This window comes from Trachymyrmex cornetzi, unplaced genomic scaffold, assembly GCF_001594075.2.
Source record: "Trachymyrmex cornetzi isolate Tcor2-1 unplaced genomic scaffold, Tcor1.1 scaffold205, whole genome shotgun sequence".
NCBI classification, from domain to species: Eukaryota; Metazoa; Arthropoda; class Insecta; order Hymenoptera; family Formicidae; genus Trachymyrmex; species Trachymyrmex cornetzi.
The window spans coordinates 974,513-994,107 of NW_017296691.1; the positions used below are offsets into that span (position 1 = coordinate 974,513).

Consider the following 19,595-nt stretch of genomic DNA (forward strand, 5'->3'; position numbering starts at 1 on the left):
TTGGAGGCGCGGCCGCACGCCTTCGCGCTCCAACCAATCGCTCGCGAGCTTTAGTTTCTCCGTTTACAGACACAGATGTTACAGAGAGAGACAGAGACAGAGAGAGAGAGAGAGAGAGAGAGCGCCTGTTCTTCACAGGGACACATTTTTTTCTGTTCTTTCTTTAGTCTTTTTCTTTTCTCATGGGAAGATAAATTTAAATGGATATGGGGATTTGACCTTTGCAGCAATTACTCCATCCGTTTGAATCAGGAGGATCACGCTTTTTCGTCTATGAAATTGATATATAGCATATACATCTGGATATACTCGCGTGGAATTCGAATTTCCTTGTGATTTTATGCTTTTCTGCGACGCAATTGATTAGCCAAGAACGGTTAGGTCAACGTATTATACATATTCATCAGCAGGAAACTAATAGAATAATAATACATACGCAGAAAGATAATCTCTCAAAATACTGAGATAAGTCATTCTCCACGTACACACCTTCGATACATATCGCTTCTTAAAGTGTGCCATCTTTAGTTCTTATCTTCAATTTTAAACTGGTATTTATAGTCGATTCTTATTTTTAAATCTATCTCAAGCATGATCTTAAGATATGTTACCCAAGCAGAACAAGTCACAATAACGTCAAAATGACATTAAAATGAATCGGAAATGATTGAAAAATGACTTTTAATGATCATTTTGGAGTCATTTTGACATTATTTTTATATTATAATGACTTATTATTGAGTATAAGTCACAGAACTGTTTTAGCATTACTTAAGACGGTCCTAAAATAACGGACGTGAATCACACGGTTATAGAATTATATTTATCTATATATGTAATACCTATATATATAATACTTATTGAATACCTATACAATTATTTATATTTATTTTTGTATCTATCTTTAGAATTTAGTTTTTTGTCCTCTTTTTTTATGGTAAATTCGATCGGAAGCACTGGTACATATTAAAGCCGTTATACACTGATTTAATCTGAGTGTGAAAATGAAATGCAAATACTTAGAATTATAAAATATATAGTTATGTATATACACTTAACCATACAATAAAGTATTTCACGATTTAAACTGGTTTTTATGTTTATAATAAACACATATCTTTATGTCAATTTATATACAACGACTTTAATGTGCACTAGTGCGCATTGGATGCATCCAATCGAATTCACTATTAATATACATATATATATAATACCTTTTTTATATCCTCTGGAATAAATAAATAAATAAATAACCGTTATATACATAATAATAAATTAAACATATATTTTTAGAAGAATTCTGTTACTCTCTAAATTCTTTAAAGTGTATGGAATCTCTTGGAACGAAATTTCATTCCAAAAAAATAAAAATACTGTTGAAAAAGAGAGAATATTTGCATTCTTTTTGATAATAGTATTTTAATTCTTTTGGAGTGAGATTTCACTCCTAGAAATTTAGAGAGTAAGGAGTGAAAATTAAGTCAGCCTTGAAAATAAGTTGCTCAATTTTCAATCTTTAAGGCCCGTTTTCATAATATATTGTTACTTATAGATTAAAAGTTACCAACAGATTCATCAATGAAATTCATTCATGAATTTCTTGGTTACCTTTAAACAATATATTGTTACTTATAAATTAAAAGTTACCAACAGATTCATCAATGAAATTCATTCATGAATTTCTTGGTTACCTTTAGGTAGGTAGGTTTTCATTTGGTAACACAAGTCGACACAAATATCATTCTATCTTTGTTACTCTTTAAATGTTAAAAAAGATGAAATGTTTATGTTGATTAGAGTCACTAAATGAAAAGCAATCAGGGAGAATTTACTCTTCAAAGTGAGATTCACTGTAAAAGTTTTAGAGAGTATATAGATTTCCAGACTTTTAAAAACTCCGTTCGTTTTTCTTTCAATTGAGGAGAGGGCTTTTAACATCCTAGACATTTGCCCTTTTTTATCGTGTAGTTATACAAAGAAATTACAAAGGCAGATTTTTTTAAGCTTTTAAAAGAACCATGCAAATTTTCACGCGTTAGAACCAAATTGATACTGCAGAATTTCCATTTGTCTCGGTTTGGCAAATACTTTAATATGGTGCTGCCCGATTATCCGAGTGACATACCGTTGCATCGTTAGACCTGTTCTATAGCTGATTGTACTTTTTTTCAACGCATTTTAGCGAGAAACGACAGATTGCAGGCCGAGAAAGGGAAGATGATGGGAAAAGAATGCATAGAAAGTGTATTTTAAAGAGAACAGATTCGTTGTTTCTTCGACTCCACGGTTCTTGTGGTGTATATACACCAGTCATAGTTCTGTACCACATGTACACATCGTAGAAAATGTCAGCCATCGAGTCGAATGCAGAGAAATACGAGACTTCACGAGACTCACGGCGATTTAAATAAGCATTTTGTCGTTTAACGCACTCTTCAGCGTCACGCGTACATCGCTTTCAATCTTGACGTCTGCACAATTTACGATGTGTCAACATATTGCTCGCGGTAATTCGAATCGAGCCTCTAATAAGTTGGACAAAAGCACATTTTGTTGTCATTTCTCGAAGAATAGCATTTTACTTCTCATCTGTTTTTTCTTATTTTTGTTCTAGCAATAGGAACGTTTAAATTATAAGTTAATATTATTAAATCAAATATCGAAAAGAGAAACTACAAAGTTATTTATACGTTCTTATCAGTAAAACATGTATAAGGTAGAATTACTTATCAACTGATGACGCAACATACCTACAAGTTCAGTGTTAACGTTAAAGATTAGCATTATTGATTTTCAAGCTAGTAAAGTGTTAGTGAATAACTTTATTATTAAAGAAATTTTAAATTCTTTGACATTTAATTAGAATTTCAAAATTTCAAGCTGAAGATTGAACGAGAAAAAATTCTTTTTATTACACTGTCCGATAAAATTTAGCTTTTTTTATTTTTAATTTGTGGAGTATTATTTCTCGAAGATTTTTTATCGCTGAATTTGAATCCACGTTCAGAAATATTCTGCACGTCACACGAAAGTGACGTAACATAGGCAAAAAATGATAATTTTTATCATACTTAGAACGACATCGCATTTAAAAGAATTTAATTTTGTCAATTTCGTCTACACTATCTTAAAATGCTATCTTTTACCTTTAAAATGAATTTCTTTTGGTTTTGTACGATTTTTTAAGACCAAGTTACATGGGTTTGAATGGACATATCATGTATAGCTAGTGTTATATCTTATAATTGATTTGTGCGCATTTTTATTTTTTATAGTTACATAATTTGTGTTTCTTGGATTTGATATTTCGAGATTAGCATGATAATCTCTAGAAGATAATTTAACTACAATATGTATTTCCAGAGTGCACTATGTGGAGGTGACCTTTGTTACACGCTTTTTTAAAATATTCTTTTATAATCAATTTTTTTATTACTTCCAAGTTCAAGAAAGACAAATCATAATTGTAAATTATAATTGTAAAAATAAAATTCCGCGTGAATTAAGATATAATACTTACTAGCTATACATAATGTGTTAATTGCATATTATGTATAGCTAGTACTTCAAATCCGTAATTTGGTCTTAAAAGAAACAAAAAAGTTCATTTTGAAGATAAAAGATAGCATTTTAAGACAGTGTAGATAAAATTGGGAAAATAAAAGTTTTTTAACTGCAATACCACTCTAAATATGACCAAAATTGTTATTTGTGGCCTATATTATCCCAGTTTTTTTCGAAAATGTAACGTCATTCTGTAAGTTATATTCTGAGGACAACATCGTTTTCAGTATATCAAGAAATACTCTAGAAATGATAATTCGTAAACCAAAAGCAAAATCAATGTCGGATAGTGTTATCCTTGACTAATGAATAGACGAATTAATAGACTTTCGAGAGCGTGAAAATTGTTTTTAAAAACGCGTATTTAATAAAGGTTCGAATTTAAATATTTGTAAATGTGAATTTGCTAATTCAGCTTCCTTTCGGCTTTGTTAAGCTTTCCTTTGATTATGTATGAATTTCCATATTTTTTTCTGTATGCTAATGGCCATAGGACAGATTCTTGCATAACGCATAATGCATAGTACATAAAGGAATCAACCAATCGAAATTCTTCTTTTCCACAGAATGGGAGGAAAGGAAAGATTCGGATTAGTTGATTCGCATATGCACTATGCATTATGCGTTATACAAAAGTCTGTGCTGCGGCCTTAAATCACACGTGTTTGAAACAACATGGAAGGATTCGACCGATTCGAAGAAAAGAAGATAAAACAAAAGCTACGATATTCGATAGAAATGTATCTCGAAATCCATATATTATTACGTAATACTGTTGATTATGCATTTGAAATGTAAACACATTAGTCATAGCTACTCCACTAAAGCAAAGTACAGATATAATATGCTAATTCATTATAAAGCTACGTCAGTTATATCAAAATGTTTATAATATGATGACATTCTACGAAAGATAGCATCTCTCTCTTTTTCTCTCTTGTGAGTGGAATGTTTCAATTAAGTTCACTATACGCTTATGGAATATGTAATAATTTATACACGGTAATAATATGCAAATTATGTAACATTCACTAAAGAGAACCGTTGAAAAAAGGTCGAAACGTTTAAAATATTGTTTACATGAAGGTTAATAAAACAATTTAATTTAGCATACTTTATCTTGCTAGGTTCGAAAAGCTTTTATTGTATACTAATTGAATTTTATTTATATTGAGCTGTAATATATATTTTCTTAATTCTGTGAATTATCCTCGAAAGAGACAAAAAATATGGAGGGGGGGGGGGGGGGAAGAGAAAAAGAATCGTTTGACAACTTAATAAAGAGTTATTCAGTTACATTTTTATGTTTTCATAACGGAATTTTTTATTTAATATCTTACATATAGGTACAATAATCCAAATGGATATAGACCTCGGTTATATTTCCGATCTTTTGACTAGTGTTTTGACGATTATCCTGTCGAAGATTCTACTATCTTGCCGTGCTTTATATTATCTCTCTCTCTCTCTCTCTCTCTCTCTCTCTCTCTCTACTCTCTCTCTCTCTCTCTCTCTCTCTCTCTCTCTCTCTCTCTCTCTCTCCCTCTCTCTTTAAAAATGGTCAGATTTGGTCCTCCTGCTTTTTAAAACCAGAAGAAAATTGTCAACCCGTATTTAAAAAAAAATAGCGCGGTTAGAACCGGATATTTTTCCATCTGTCGAAAACCGGTGTTTTAGATAAAGAACCGGAGGTGATAAACGTACGCTAGTTTTTTTTCTAGATCAAAGTCCACCTCTCGAAACAAGATTTTCTTATTAGAACGCAACCAACGACACACGTGTGCATGTTTACGCATACGAAAGGCGATTTTGCACTTTTGTGGCTATCCAGACAGACGGTCATGTGTAGTTAAATAAGGTGGCCACTCGGACGAAAAAAAGGAAGAGAGATATAACGTAATATTTATTAGAGAAAATTATAGTAAAAGTTACATACGTAAACGAAGAAGTAAAAAGAAATTTAGCTGAAAAGTCTTTATTACTTTAGAAAATTGAAATAAATATCTGAATGCATTTAATTAATGTAATTAATGTAATTAAAGTATATACAAATTTTATTATACATTTATTACATAAGGCATAATTATGCATTGAGATTTTTTAATTTCTACTTTTTTTTTGATGAATTTAATTATGCTTAATTCTTGATTCACAATCTTTAAATATGCAGATGAATTAGATAAATTGAGCAGTGATATAATTGTTATGATATAACATAATATTAGTTGTCTAATTTAATCTTGATTAGATGTTAAATTGCGCAGTGTGTAATAACGTTTACAGCGTCAAAAAATGAATATAGTATGTCAACAAAGTCATACCGACAGTCATAAGCAACAATTTTTTTTAATTAAGATTTTACATTATTGAAAAGCCAAGTTGTCTTAATTTACAAACTTTTTTTTATTTTTTTACATAGTTCCTATTTTTTGTACACATTTTTCCCACCGTTATGGTAATTTGAATATTATCTTGTGGTAGAATTCCGTTCGAAGGCAGTGGTTTACTACATTGCCTATGTCTCGTAATGTTGGCTTCATCAACATTCTCTTAGAAGAAAGATTATTCTGCAATCTGCAACATGACGCATCCCACTCACTTCACCTCGGAAAAATTTAGAAAATGGGATAAGAAACTCTTTCTTATTTTTCCTACAATTCCGATCTAGCGCTTTGATAATTTTTTTGATTTTGTGAAGAACTAAATGCCAATATTACCAGACGCCAAAGACAATCCACAAAATAGTAGAAGTCATTGACTTCGGACAGCTGGAACAGAATTCTATTGCCGGAAAATTTTCAAACTTCCAGAATGATGTGCAAACAAATTCGAAGAAATTATGTAGAAAAGTAAAAAACCGTTTGTAGATTAAGATAATGTACTTGGTGTTGCAATAATAGAAAATATTAAAATTTATTAAATATTGTTGCTTATTATTTTCGGTATGATCCTTGTACACTGCAAATACACACCATTTTAGGTATTTAATATCTACAGAATTTTTATAGAATATGTTGTGTTGAATCTTGCTTAAGCAAATATTTAGCCTGAGACAGTAGCTTGCAACATATCGGAATGTGTGTGTGTATGATAATGCAACATAAGTTTCCCCCTCTGCGATTGCAAGACAATTACTGATATCGACCTTCAAACATTATTTCTTCGTACTTACGATTTATTTGATTGAGTTGTCCAAGTATTTATAGTAGTAAATTTTATTATAACGACAAACAAATATTTTGTAAATTTTATTTTTAAATGTAAAAAGTAACTGTTCGAATTTTGCAATTAATTATATAGATAATACCTAGAAAAAGTTGGATATTTATTTAAAGGATACAGATAGCAACTGTAAATTTTCTTATTTAAAGCTTTTAGGCAACAAAGTTTTCGGATATATTCAATTTTTAATAATTAATATATTAGTTTTTAAAATAATAATAATTTTATTTTATTATATATTAATTATTAATAATAAAAAAAAACATTGTGCGTTTTATATTTTGCAATAATCATTAATATTGAATTTTAATGAAATAGCTATTACATCCAAAACTTGGATGTTCACTTTTTTAAACCTTAGCACGCTTGGAAAAAATGCCTTTTCATGATAAAAGATGACGATAAATATATAGTAGGCATTATCAATGTATAGTGTAGAAATTCGCGTGTAGAAAATAGTGGAACATCCTACAATTATAGATTTTACATGCAAGTTCTTTCTTTGAAATATATTTATCTCGAACTTATTCTATAATTTTCATACGAATCCTATTTTCTTCCATACATTATGATTATTTGCGTTCCAGATACCAATTAAATGTCAAGGATATATAGATACTTTAAATTGACTTACTTATTGACGTTACGTAAAACAAAGTATAAAATACATATACAGGGTGTCCCCAACATACGGCCCCACTCGTCTTGAACAGGTAGAGCGGACTAAACTGAGTCGAAAAGTCCTTTACCATTTTGCAATTTTTGCAATAGTTTAACAAGATATTAATTACTAAAAATTGCAAAATATTAGTCTTGAATAATTTTTTACGCAAATACTATCAACTTTACAGAAAAACTGCAAGAGACAAAAATCATTTATTTTCTTCTCATAAAGTTCTGAGAATTTTTTCAGAATTTTCTAATACTGTATTTTCTCACGTTGGTAAAAATAAGAAAATGCAGTACTAAAAAGTTGATAATAAATTCTGAAAAAATTCTCAGAACTTTATGAGAAGAAAATAAATTATTTTTGTCTCTTGCAGTTTTTCTGTAAAGTTGATAGTATTTGAGTAAAAAATTATTCAAGACCAATATTTTGCAATTTTTAGTAATTAATATCTTGTTAACTATTGCGAAAATTGCAAAATGGTAGAGGACTTTTCGATTCAGTTTAGTCCGCTCTATCTGCTCAAGATGAGTGGGGCCGTATGTTGGGGACATTCTGTATAATCGTTGACGTATTAGGTATAAAAACGTTACTAGTAGAAAGACAATTATTTTAGTTTATTAAAAATCTCACGGAAGCTTGCATGTTACAAAAAGTTACTCTTGTTAATATGATTAATGTTAATATGATTAATGATATATTCTTTGAAATATCATTATAATTAGAAAACTCTTTGACATGTGATTTTACTGTTGTTATTTATACGCATGAACATTAACCTACTGAATAGATCATAATTATGCCCAGTGTTAAAGAAATGTGACTTTAATTGAATTTTAAAGGCTATTTTGAGTTATTTTATATGTCGTTCGTTTAATATTTTTTAAAATAATTTTTTATTTTGTGCAACTTCAATGTTCCAGATTGATTATATATTATTGTCTTTTATTAATTTTTGAGAATTGGCGTTTACTTATAATATTTAATTTAATGTAAACATTTCATTTTATTCTAAATAAATATGCCAAATGAAAATCCACGGTTAAAAATAATCAGCTTCGTGTAGCAGCAAGTTATTTTTCGCCCAGTATTACGAAACGTTTCTGTTTTAGCTATGTGCAACAAATTATATATAATACTGTACGTTTCGTACATCTATATTTCATTAATTTTTTACCTTTTATAATAACAAAAGACTAAAAAATTGATTAACATTTAATCGAATGATAAAATGAAAACAAAAATAATACTTTGATCTGATTGATTGAATTATAGTCTGAATAAAAATGTAAAAAAAATTCTGACATAAAAAATACCGAAGGTACCGATCGATACCAATCATACCACGGAAAATCAACGATAATTTTATAAATAAGATTTAAGTAAAAAATTGTGTAAATCGCTATCTTGGTTTAAGTAAAAAATAGCATAAATCGTTTCTTATTTTATAATTAATTATAAAAATTACTAAATTTTATGTTTTTTAAATAATTTTTTAAATACAATACAGCTTTAATTTAATATCTTTGTTTAATTTAATATCTTGAAGATGTAACTGCTATAGCATAAGCAAAGGAACACGGAAAAAACAGTATGGTTGGTCTATACAGAAATCTGGTGATGCCAACCAGATTAAATAGTAAAATATGGAACAATTATTTATGTGGTTGCTTGAACCATAGTACAATGGTTAGGTTAGCTTATGTTGCAGCCATTTTTGGTTATCACATCTAGGTCACACCTATAACTACATTGATGTAGTTAACATATCAAAGTAAATAAATCGTATTACTCATACACATTATTAACCATACACATTCCTATTACATAAAGATAACTAGGGTGATGTTTCTATATTGCTCGCAACTAAATATTTTTAGTTATATGAACTATATCTTTTTTTTCATGTAAAAATATATGATTTTTATATGAATTGTATAATTAATAAACTAATTAATTAATAAACGACATCAAATTATATTTTGAGCGCTTTTCATTATTAATGCGATTTATTTAAATAAGTTAGCGATTTATACTGAAAATTTATAACTCGATTGAATTATAGTCTGAAAAACGATAATATTGATGATTAAAATGATAACAGTTTTAATGCTGTTATAGTCATAGGTCATTTTTCTTAAATAACTTATGTGTATATCATTATTAGAGACTAAATAAATTTATCATGGGGAAATATATTATAATATAATCATCTCTTTGTATTGTGGTTCATAGAATAAACATAACATATGTTTAATAAACATGATCAGTGGATTGCACGAAATGCAACTCTTTAACCAGTTGAGATAGATGTACAAAAAAAAGTAATTATATGATGATTAAATTCTATCAACTTTTTCCATGATTTCTTATAACTTGTATTATAACGTATTGTGTAGTTATTATGAAATTATTTGGAATGGATTCCAATCGGAATTAATCCGTTTTCTCTAGAAAGCACATAAAAATCGAGGGAATAATTGAATAATTCTGACTAGAATCCATTCCGATTTGTTCCATGCATGGAACTTATGATGAGTACTCAGTTATATGCCTGCACTAAAACCACATCTTTCCAAGTGAAGTACGACGGAGTCTGGTTCTACGCTCACATGATTAACACACGCGTCACATCCATGCGACGGTCAAAGTCCAATGTAGCAGCAAAAGTGCTGAAATACCAGTTACAATGTGGAATTCTTAGACAGGTGCTTTCAAAATTAAATTTTGTTTCGGAACTGTAAATTTTTTTCACTAATATTTTGATAACTAAAAAAATATAAGATATATTGATTAATATTGATAATTGATTAATATTAAGATATATTGTATTTTTATAAAGAAATTACGTAGTAGCTATGTTTGTATTTAAATACAAATTTTTTTGTATTTATATTGAAGTGTTCTTAATAATACTCCATATTCTACATGATTTCTCTATAATTTACATGGCATTTTACTTCGAATACTGCAAAATTTCTAATTGTGCATGGTTATTTGCGTAATGCTAATATTAACGCTGGCAATTATCTGCACTTGCAATACTATGATATTATATTTTTAATTCACGTTTTCGTTATGATTTCGTTACGTTCTATTAACAAAATTCTACTATGAAAAATATCATACAGTACGATGGGTGCAAAGAATTGCAAAGAGTCTTACGTTATCGCGTAGAAAGTAACTCCGCCATACTTCTCTTATACACCTCCATTCGCCGCTTGTGTAATAAGCTTGAAGGCCATACTATACAATGCATTTCGATTTAATCGTGATTCAGATCACCGACCAAAAATATATGTGCTAATTCTATACTGATTATTATAGATAGTAATTTGGTAATGCACAACGCAGTATCAACTTTCCAGTATGTATAAATTCGAGTAATAACGTATTTGTGCACGAGTTATCCATGTAAATAAATATTTAATGAATTAATCATCAAAATAATCGATTTTGAGCGAATTTAGTATACATAAATAATAATATAGTAATAAGGCTTCATTTTGAAATGATTTGTGACAATTTCTATTGATATGCACAATATAAAATAAAATATCTAGGAAATTAATAAAAATAAATTAAGTAAGTATAAGATATTATAAATTATAGAAAAAAAGGGAAAATTTTGACATTCATTTCATTTATAAAGTGTATTTATAATACAAAGTAGTTTACAAGGCAACTCAAGAAAATACTTACATATCGGCAGTTAAATATATTTTCATGTATTTAAGGATTAAATTAATATTGCATTTTAGAAAAACATTAGTTTTCTGTTTCGATTCAAAGTTTTTGTTGTTTAAGTCCCAATTTTCAATAAATAATAGAAATTTTATTTTAATTCTTGAGAGAGTGAAGATTTTAAGATCGTTACACAATAAGACATTCCGCGGTGAATTACAAGTATAATTACAAAGTATAATTATGTTAAATATGTTGTTTCTGTGAACGAGCAACATCGCAGATGCGCAATGTTATGTTGATTATATATTATGCGCGATAAGCGAGCGTACATTTTCATCGTCACTGTGAATAGATTTTATCACGATGATATACAATCATGTATATCTAAATTGATACTTTTTTTATCTCAGTTCAATTTATAACGCAAATTACTGTCTCCGAAGATCTAAAAGAGTTCAAATAGAAATTTGAATTGCTTAAGCTTTCTTGCTTGAATAATTCCGAATGTTATTCCGAATGTACTGTTCAACACCGTATTTATAAATACGGTGGAAACGTATTTATAAATACGGATTTAAAATTTTAAATAAATTTTAAATTGTAAGATTCTAAAATATTTAATCATAGATTTAAAATTTATTTTCTTATTATGACTATTTGAGTATTATCGCAATCTAAAAATGAACTGGGGGGTAAATAGTTAATATAGTTCAAAATTTCACTGTGATGAATTGTTTTTATGCAAAGTTTTTCATGAACTGCCTCGCTTTAGTGGTCTTGCAGATCAGTTTACCCATTAAATTTCCGGTGGATCGTAATAGTTCCGGCGGAAATTACATCGCATTTTTTTATAAAATATAGATTATATAAGTAATCGTCTCACTATTAGGAATCGCGCGCACTATTAGGAATCGCTCGCACTATTAGGAATCGCTCGCAAAATATTTGTATCATGGTTTCGACAATAAATTAATTCGCGAAGTGAATCTGCGTTGGAATAAGATAAATAAAAATACACACGTTCCATCGTTGCGTTCTTGTTAACTAATGTGCTCAGATAATTAAAAATGCGCATATGTGATATATTTTATTCCGATATACTGAGTGCTCAAGTGACTTGAATTGAGTTATTAAAATCATGAACAAATCGCCCAATAAATTAGGCGTGTACGTTGAAAGTGGATGTTTATGATTTGTTTTTCTGTCGCGCAATTTCGAGGTCGTCACGCCGGCAAGATAAATTTGGAATAAACTTGTGAATGGAGAGGTAATCGTTACGTATTGCTACTCTTTGATAAGGAATGAGGTTGTAGGAAATAATATCCGTCACTGGGTTGTGCGTATTTTAACGCGCATCTTGATCGCGGCTGGTCCGAAGGTCGTTTCTATATTTAATGTTGAACACTAATGATTATGCTACGTCATTTATGTATCTCAAACATCGTACGTAATAAAAGTAAGTGTTTTAAATAACGATCGAGTTAAGTATGATATCAATATTTTTGTTGTGATAAAAAAATTATTTCTTAGACTATGATGCATATAAACAAACATAAACGTTCCCTCCCATTTAACGTTAAATATGAATTGTATATAAATAAAAGAGACTTTGTCTTCTTCATTTTATTTTTTTAAAAATCTATTTGTAAAATTTAGTTGTATTGCTAAATAAATGTTTTTATTTTTATCATTTTAGCTGTTTACAAATGATATGAGGGATATTTTTTAGAATAATTTAAGAATGTAATAATACATTTTACGTTTATATAATAATATGTTATAATATGCCAGCATGAAACGGGTTCCAATCTCTCTAAATCTGAATCAGTGGATAATCATTGATTACTCAATGGCATATTTATTATGGGTAAGTAGTGAAATTCAACTGAGAAAGAAAGAAAGTTGTATAATTAAAGTGAGCATTATATAATTAAAATACTAATATTTTCATGTCAGTTCCAATCTTCCAATATCATATATGTACATTGAATTTATACATTAAAGCAAGATTTGTTAGAAATGTCACGCTTCGTTCACTGATTACCAGCATATACTCACGACTGATGTCAATGGTTATTCTGCACTCATTTAAATGTAGAGAGGTTGTAAAAAAATGTAAACTAATTTTTTACAAGATATAACTTGCTATATCTTACGCATATACTAATACACATACGTACATATATATATATATATATATATACATATTAATGTTATTATTATAAATAACGGTGAACCGAAATATAAATATATGCACAATCTTACATATTTTACTGCATTATGTTGTATTTAAACTTGAATTTTATGCAGAAATACATAATATATTTCAGCACTACACTGAGAAAAAAATATCCTAAATTTCAATAATAGTACCAACAATAAATATTTATCAAAAATATAAAAATATATTTATTTAGTTCAAGAAACATTAATTTGATTTAACAATTACTTCTTTTTGTTAAGTAAATATTAATTTATTGTAAATAAATGTTTAGTTGGCAGTATTCAAATAAATATTTATTTAAATTTAAGTTATTTTTGTCAGTATATTATCTACATCTATAATATTATTTATATAATTTTTGTACATCTAACAGGAAGTTAATAAATAAACATTAGCGTTTCTATATAAAATAAATGTAAAATTATGCATCGTGAATAAAGAATATTTTTAGAGAATAAAGAATTTATTTTTTATAAAGAATATAAATGTTAAAGAATATAATTATATTTAATTTTACGGTCTACGGAAAATTGTTTCGAGAAAAACGCGTTTAAAGTTTTCGATACAGAAAAGTAACATTTTTTGGAAACTTACAGCTATTTTAATCTGCAATGCCAGGTCCGTACATCAATCCTTCTTCTTCAAAATATAGTAATAAAACCGCCTATTGCTCTTTTCGAGCAACTACAAAGGAACTGACAGGAAGAGCGACGCGTGTTTATACCTGCGGGTACCGTTCGGCACAGCGCGCCGCCACCACTAATAGCTGTATAGCTGCCTTAAATTTTCGAATTCATTTCTACGGCTTTAACATTTTGTTTTATATGTTACATACTATTGATTTATGAAAAAAAATTTCGATTTTTTTCAACCTTCTACATGAGTTTTCCCCCTTAATCAACCTCGGAAAATATAATTGTTTAATTTGCAATGCAAGTGTGTGTGTGTGTGTGTGTGTGTGTGTGTGTGTGTGTGTGTGTGTGTGTGTGTGTGTGTGTGTGTGTGTGTGTGTGTGTGTGTGTGTGTGTGTGTGTGTGTGTGTGTGTGTGTGTGTGTGTGTGTGTGCGCTGGTGGTGTATGGTGTGGTGTATAGCATAATTAAATTACCATTAGTCGTAGACTTTGTATTTCTTTTTGAGACTTCGAGAAAAAAAATTACAATATTTCTTTTAAATAAAATACTACAATGAAATAAAACAGCAATGCGGAATAAATAGAAAATAGAGAAAAAATGGCGATTAGTATTGCTAAATGTTTCTGTTAAGGAGATTAAAAACAATATAAATAATGGTTTACAAAAAGTGAATCATTATTTCAAAATTGTATTATTTTGTTAATTTTGTATTGTTCTGTATTATATATATTTTATTGCATATTAATCATATATTATTGAAATATTAGAAGTTATGTAGTACTTACTAACAGAAAATTATGTAAGGAAAAACAAATATCGGAGAAAAGTGATTGTATTAAAAAATTGTGAAAATTTCTTAATTTCTTTCAGACATCGCGTTGAATGATTACAAAATTTGTCCTTATCACGGCACTCGTGACTAAATAAACATATATATTTAACGCTCATCAATTGAAAATGCAATGGGTACATCTCGCATTTAAATGATAAAGTCTGTTAGTAATATTACGCATTATCATCCAGACAGAAGTCACCGATAAGAAGATATCTTGACGTAGTTTCTCAGACATAAGATATTTCACGTTCGTCGAGCTTTTATCAGCAAATTCTTTATGTCCGGGTTGAAGGGTATGTACGGAAAAAAATAGTTTTTTTTTATTTTCTATTTATATAAAAAATTGAAAAATATCGATTTATAGTAAGACATAAGAAATTGACGATAATGCATTAGTTTAATTTTTTTTACGTCGCGACGTTAACAACAATACGAACATATTAATGTTAATTAATACATAAGCAGTTGAGTCATTGACTGTATAAATATGTACATAGTAATGTTTATAAGTTTTATTAGGTCAATAAAAGACAATGAGATAGCAATTATTTTTTTCATAAAGACCAACACAGTAGAAGCGGAAACTTTATTACGTCAGTATTAGCATATCATAATTCTAACTAATTGACGTCAACGAGTAATACTACATCTCAGTGCTTATTTTTTGTACAAACATTATCAATGATCAAAGTATAATGCACAATTTTCATTGTGATTTATTAGATAAAATATATAGATCACTGATGAATTCATCATGCTTGTACATGATTAATGAAATTATATAAACTTTTTCTTCGATTTTTTGAGAGTCGAGAAATGTATTTACTTCGAATTAACACAATGTAAAATAAGCAGCGTATGAATCATCCTTTTTTTAATGTAGGTTTTTTTATTATTTTTTTTATTTTGTGCCTTAAATGAAATATCTGTTTGTATAGTAAAGTTTGATAAAAAGTATATATATTATATATGATAGAAAAACTTGCACAAACTTTATGATAGATTTATTTTTTCCAAAAAAATGCGATAAACGATCTCATACATATATGTAATCATGTATACATATTTTTGGCAAAAAATAAATCCGTCATTAAAATTAAATTTTTTTATAATACATTAGTGATGCATTTCGATACGAGAATCTCGTCTCGGAATTTCTCGTATCATTAAAAATATCATTTCCGAGATTATGGGCCTGAGCACAATAGAGGAACAGGAATTAGATATTAAGATTTTAACCTATCAGAAACTGATTACATCGGAATACACGGTTTCTGATAGGATGAAATCTTATATCTAATTCTTGTTCCTTTATTGTGCGCAGGCCCTATCATATAGGGTAACTCCAGTATATACGCTGCGCTGGAATTTACGCCGCGGAAGTCAGAAAAAATAGAAGGAGTGGGGGTAATTTTCTCGCAACTACTCTGTTACATGCAGCTTTTATGTTATATTAGTATTGTTATGACTTCAGTTTCTTACTGTTAATATTAATGAAATTATTTTGAATCGATTTGTCACTGTAATAAGTATCATCATAAATTAAAGTCTACAAAAAATGATTACTGTAGAACGTTTAAAAGACCTAGTGGTTATTTCGTGATATATACGTGTAAAGGAATAGCAAAGCATGTTGTATAGCAAAAAACAAGTGCTTTGCTTTCGTATTCTTTGTTTAGTTTGTTGAAATCCTTGCATTTCTGCCATATATCCCACCCATTATCTATATAGCAAAAATGCAAAATTTCAAAAAGTTTATTTTTTAATACGAAAACTAAATATTTCGGATTTCTAATATTTTTTTCGTAGTAGACATTACAAAGTTTTTACTAATATAGTTCGTTTATTTTAAACATAGTAAATAATACTTAATAAATTAAGTTTTTGATAGGTGAGGTGTAGATACCGGAGTTACCCTATCATTTGTTTTTCTCGTCTCGGTCTTGTCTCGAAAAAAAATTCCATTTTCGCCTTTTACAAACGAAAATGAAACGAGATAGTCGATATTTGAATGTCTCGCAATAAAATTCGAGAATCTCGAAAAGCAAGAATATCGACCCATCAAGATGAGAAAATCGTATCATTTGTTTTTGTCGAGACCAAATCTCGATATCGGTATTTTCTCGTCTCGCTCGAATGCATTACTAATAATAAATTTTAAAATATAAATCAATCAGATCTTAATAACACCTGCCATTTTCAGATGCACAATTTTATATTCTGAGCTTGAGGTGTCTTCTTGATTTTTTAATTTCTGAATATTTTTACTATCTATAAAAATAACTAAACTAAAGCTCACCAGCGAAAAAAGTGATTGTCAAATATATTGTCGTTATGTATTATCGGTTCGACTTTGTAACACTTTATAAGCCGAAACGTTTGAATTATATGTATATTGAATTTTATTATATCTTATTGATTGATTATATATATGTAATTTTATTTTTTGAATATTATACTGTATTTATGCATACAAATATGTATATAAATACAATACTAACTTTTAGACTCTGTTTTAATTTGCTTAGCAATCATACGAGCCTTTTCACTCTAATTCAAAATTTATATTAGGCTGCGGCACATGGTAAAAAAATCGCGCATAATTAATTCAGCAGACCAAAGATCATTCAAGATTGTGCTAACGATTTTTATCTTGCTACTAACAAATTTCTCGTTAACTTAGTGATGCAGTTTACATCAAGAAAAGTTAGTTTAAAGAAATTGACGTGTATGATCAAAATGTCACTCTGTATCAAGTAATAGATGTTTAGTATCATCGAGTAAAGTTCAATAATAAGTCATGTTGCGATAATATTGCTTATTGCATACTCGATCAAATAATGAAGAATGCTATACGATGAAAGTACAAACTGTCATTTATGATTAATTTTATTTTTTATTGTAAGTAACATAGAGAAATTCTTTAACATCTTTGCTCATAAAAGTATTATAATGTATAAAAATATATACATATACTATAATGATCTTTCAGATACTGTGCTCAATAATACACATTTAAAGAATTACTTTTTAAAACCATGAAAATTTATAGCAGCAGAAGTATAAAATTTGGAAAGAAAAAGCATGAGTAACATAATTTATTTCCACTAACAATCACTTTTTTTGCTGGTGAGAGTTCTTTCTTTAATTTAAATATTTTTATAGATAGTAAAAACATTCAGACATCAAAAAATCAAGCAGATACCTTAAGCTCAAAATGTTTAAAATTGTGCATCTGAAAATGGCAGATGTTATTCAGATCTGATTGATATATATTTTAAAATTTATTAAAAAATTTAATTTTAATTTTGGATTTATTTTTTTGTCAAAAATATGTATACATGATTACATTTATATACATATATATAAGATCGTGTATCGCATTTTTTTTGGAAAAAATAAATCTATCGTAAAGATTCAATTTATATGTAGGTATCATATATACATGTGTGTGCGTGTGTGTGTGCGCGCGCGCGCGCGCGTGTGTGTGTGTGCATGTATGTGTAGTATATAATATATTATCTATAGATAAGACAACGGATGAGAATAGGCTTAAAAAGTAAATCAGATTATTTGAATAATGCGCTTATCGAGTAAATAGGATCTGAACTTGACTGTTTCTGATTTATATAATCCTTTTTGTTTATCGGGGTTATACGATAGGTGATTGTTTATGTCTACGATTTGAGAGAGAGAGAGAGAGAGAGAGAGAGAGAGAGAGAGAGATTCGCTATACGTGATTTGTATTAACATGGAAATTAAATTTCTATAGACTTGTTTGACTATTAAAATTATTATTAATTTGGTACTCTCTTTGTACATTTCAAAAAACATTATACACGATTCCTTAGCGATCCTTGACGCAATAACTCATGATAAATTTGAACGTGTCTACGTAAGTTTGTTTTTGTATATGAGCGTATTTCATGATATTCATTATTGAGACTAATTGTTATCTTTACCCTTCGTACTACCATAATGACGGAGATAACACAATAATGAGGCACATCTTTATGTAGCTCCCAATAGTCATGATGTAATATAGAATTTCGCGCGCAATAGTAACATTTGCCAATCTTCAAATGTCCAACTATTGGCCGATAACTATTCTGAGGAAATATATATGTAATACATCAAACGTTGTAAAATAAAAAATATATTTGAAGCGCTCGTAGAATGATATATTCATAGTCGATTCTTATATTTAAGATAATCTTAAATATAGTTTTAAGATATTTTTTATAAACCAATCACAGAACCGTATTAGCAGCTTAAGATATTATTTAAGACAGTTTTGAAAAAATAATAATGGACTATGAATATATCAGTCTACGAGCGCTTCAAATATATTTTTCATTTTATAACGTATGTTTGATATATTATATATATTTCCTCAGAATAGTTTCTTTTTATAGAGTGCCTTCCATTTAATGATAAATATCGTTCTGTCACTATCACTCATGAAATGTAAAGAAAGATAGAACAACATTTGTATCGACTTGTGTCACTAAATGGAAAGCATCCTGTATATAATAGTCATTTACCTTAGAAATGAACAATGAGTTATATTTGTAGTTGTGAAACCTTGGGCAATTTAAATTTAATCTACTACCTGATGGTTTAATTTATGTTGTATAACATTGTATGAAATTTTATAATTACGTAGACTTAATTTAGTTTTGTTTAAAAACTATATTTATTCATTGAGTAATTTTACTTTCAAATTTCTATTATCTGTTATGTAAATCTGTCTAGCAGAGAG

At 28.5% G+C, this 19,595-nt stretch overlaps 1 protein-coding gene across 2 annotated transcripts in view; it reads left to right on the top strand.

Moving 5' to 3' along the window:
- whd (carnitine O-palmitoyltransferase whd) overlaps positions 1-19,595 on the top strand; it is a 29,901-nt gene that overhangs the window by 622 nt on the left and 9,684 nt on the right. The gene's annotated exons all lie outside the window — the stretch shown is intronic.